Source organism: Octodon degus, unplaced genomic scaffold, assembly GCF_000260255.1.
Source record: "Octodon degus isolate 3935 unplaced genomic scaffold, OctDeg1.0 scaffold00327, whole genome shotgun sequence".
Taxonomy (NCBI): domain Eukaryota; kingdom Metazoa; phylum Chordata; class Mammalia; order Rodentia; family Octodontidae; genus Octodon; species Octodon degus.
The window spans coordinates 1392182-1395819 of NW_004524903.1; the positions used below are offsets into that span (position 1 = coordinate 1392182).

Here is a 3638-nt window from a genome sequence, read left to right on the forward strand (position 1 = left end):
GCCTGAGATGATACAGCTAACTGCACATGAAGTATGTATTTAGGTTAGACCACTATGTAAACTGCCTTCTCAACACCAGAATTTCTGCACAGCTGACACATTTTGTTATCTGAGCTGGAAGATTCCTAGCCATATATATTCCCAGCATGGACATCTTTCTCCAGAGGTATTGCTTCACTGAAGCCACTGACAGAGGCTTCGCTCAGGTTCCTCTCCAAAGACCACCCTAGGAGGGGGAGGAGAAGGACTTTGAAGAATGTTTGATTCACTCTGACTTGGTACTTTGTAGTTTATCATTTGTAGCTTTTTTTTTCTTGCTGTTCCCTGTGTCCTAAGTCCATAAAATATCAGTAAATTGTTTTCAGGGATCCATTGAGAGTAAGGCCTCTCCCAGAGTATAATGTCTGTATTAATAACACTACACCTGGCATTTCTTAATATGGTTGGAGCTGGAAGTGTCCTTCTTTTCTGAATACTATCACAGTAAGTTGTTTAAAATTTGGCTTGCTTTCATCCTTGCTCATTGTCTTTTAATATAAAATCGATTTCTATAGGTTGATGAATATATGCTTACTAACATATGTATTTTTTTTATTTTTTTAAAATTTTTATTTATTTGAGAGAGAGAGAGAGAGAGAGGGGGGGGGGGGGCCAGCTCAGCCCACCAGGGGGCGGGGCTGGCTGGCATGTGGTGCTGGGGGATTGAACCGCGGTCCCTGATGCCTTGCCAAGCTTGTTCTAAGTAGGTGCTTTAGACCACTGAGCCATCTCTCCAGCCCTAACATATGTATTATATTTTTGTTTGTTTTTTTGGCAGAACTGGGTATTGAACTCAGGCCTTGTGCTTGCCAGGGAAGCATTTATTCTACTGAGCCATCTCCCCATCCCCTAACATATGTATTATGTATTAATATAATAAATAAACACAATTGGAGAATTAGTACACATGCTCATCATCCATTTTATTTCTTCTTCCCTTGTCTCACAAATTCTATTCTTTGATATTTGATAATTTTTATATTTAAATAATTTTAGAAACATTATTGAGTAACCTACAAGGCATAATCCAATAATTTTGTGTAGCTTGTGTGTAAATGAACTATAAGTGTCTTCAGTGAATGTATTTTTGAGACAGTGAGAGAGAAACTGAAAGAAAGTAGCAGGATAACATTCAACTTTTGGCTAAAAATTCTGAAAAAAATAAAATGTATAAATTCTATAATTGTAGTTTATCATTTCTAGCTTCCATTCTTTCCTTTTGCTAGATAATTTTCTAAATGTATAAGGAATCTCATTCTTTGAATCTTGATTATTCTTGCTACAGAGCAGAATCTTCACAATATGGCTAAAGCCTGAATTTGTCGTGTTAGATGAGAGTGATTATGCCTGTGTCAGTTATGCCAACATCACAAGATTCAGGTCATCCTGAAGGGTAACCAGACCATGGGAGTGCCCCACTCCTCAGTGGACTAATTCATTGATGTTCATAGCCTGAGTCAGATTCACTGATCACTCAGTGAAACCTGAATATTATCATTGAACTTCTTACTGGTCATCAATCAATTCTTTTAAAACAGTTATAGAATTTATGCATTTCATTTTTTTTTCAGAATTTTTAGCCAAAAGTTGAATGTTATCCTGCTACTTTCTTTCAGTTTCTCTCTCACTGTCTCAAAAATACATTCACAGAAGACACTTACAGTACTTTTATACACAGGCTACACAAAATTATTGGATTATGTCTTTAGTATATTCAATAATGCTTTTAAATTTATTAAAATATAGAAATTATCAAATATCAATAGATCAAGGACGACAAATACACATTAAGTAACGATATCTTTAAGTATAAGTTTTATAGTTGTAAATGATAGGGAGATAAATCAGGTCTTAATAACAGATGAAAAATTAAACCAAACTGATTAACTTATGTATTTATCAATTCTATTGCAAATGTCTATTTTAACCAATTCTAACTAATTTCTGCCAAACTAAAATATATTCAAGCACATTCACATTATCTTAGAGAAATAACATTTCCTAATCACAAATTTCCATGTGATTTTAGTAATAGAAACAAGCAATTAGATTTCATCAAATGATTTTTCTGTTTTTGTAGTGCATCCTACCTTTCCATATGTTGAATATCTTAATGTTATGATCTTGGATAAGTTCCTTTATAAAGAATTCGTGCAGATGTTCCAATGCAAAAACAATAAAATTATTATTTCAAAACTGAGACTATTACTCAATAAACACTATTTTATTCTAAATATATTGTTGAAACATTTTCATTGGAGATTGTTTGTATACATAGACTATTTCATTACCAGCAGGAAGAAATAAATAAACTTAATAACAATAACTTATGTGAGTTAGTTACCTTGAATCTCATTATGCCAACAAATTTTAAACAAACACTTCAAAATCTATTATTAAAATAATCAAGTTAATTTATATTATTTGTGTACTGGCAATGCAACACATACAATATGAATGTTGCTTGGCTATTATGTCACTTTTAACATTGTTCTTGAGTTCTACCTACCAGAATACTATGTTTTACTTTATTGTTGAATTTTGTATATTTAGAGTTTGAATTACTGATAATCAATATACAATTATTTAATAAACTGTATCTAAAATATATTTAAAGAATACATTAAGTCGTAGGAATTCAAGGATTTTTATGTATCATAATCAAAGTGTGGGTAGTTAATAGAAACTGATAAGGTTTAGAGTTCTACACATAGAAAGCATTTAATATAAAAATTAATGTATTTTTAGCTCCTCATACAAAAATTAATATAGGAGAAATAAGGGAGGGATTTCTTTTAAAATTTAGCTAAGAAGAAGCACATTATTTTCTAACATAATTGTTGGCTTTGATTTAAACCAAGAGAGAGAATTTTGAAACAGGTGTTTCTACAAGTAAAACATATTTTCATGGTCCAGAATTCTAGTAAAATGTTCAAAATATTGTATTTTTTTTGGCAGACTATAAAGATTTTTTTTATTATCTCAATAGATTTAACACTTCAATTGATTAAATATAGAAGCAAATGTGATAAATATGAAGATATCAAATTTGGTTAATAATGCATTCTGATTTTTTAAATTTTAACAGATTTTCCACAATAAAATATGCTAGAATAGTTTACTTTCCCACAAAGTACTACACAATCCTCTTTTTTTGTTTTTATTTTAGGGAAGGATCTATAGGAGGCTTAGGGTCTTACTACTAGATCAAATTCATAGTGATCTGCCTGTTTACAGTCTCCCAAGAGCTGGGATTGCAGGCATGCACCACAACACCCAGTGTCAGTCGCTGTCTCAGTGCACCCCTGGAGCAGGGGTTGGCACAGCAGGCTCGGGATCGAACCCCTGGCCCTTGTGCCTGCTTGCAGGTGCTTTAATCCACTGAACTATTTGACTGGCCCTTGCACACTTAACTTTTTATTGCTTTCAAGACTTAGGTAAAAATTAGGTATACAGTCTTTGACTTTATGCTCTGTTTAGGCCAATACACAAGTGCAGTGATGAATAGCTCACTGATACTTTCTCTGTCTCAGCCAAACCACCAACACTTGTGTGCCTTTGCAACCAAGGCATGAATGGAGGCCCTTCTGAAAGCGAAA

At 33.1% G+C, this 3638-nt stretch overlaps 1 pseudogene; it reads left to right on the forward strand.

The window, feature by feature from the left end:
- Positions 1–1382: 1382 nt before the first annotated feature.
- The window catches only part of LOC101585986, a 7568-nt pseudogene continuing 5312 nt past the window's right edge, over positions 1383–3638 (forward strand).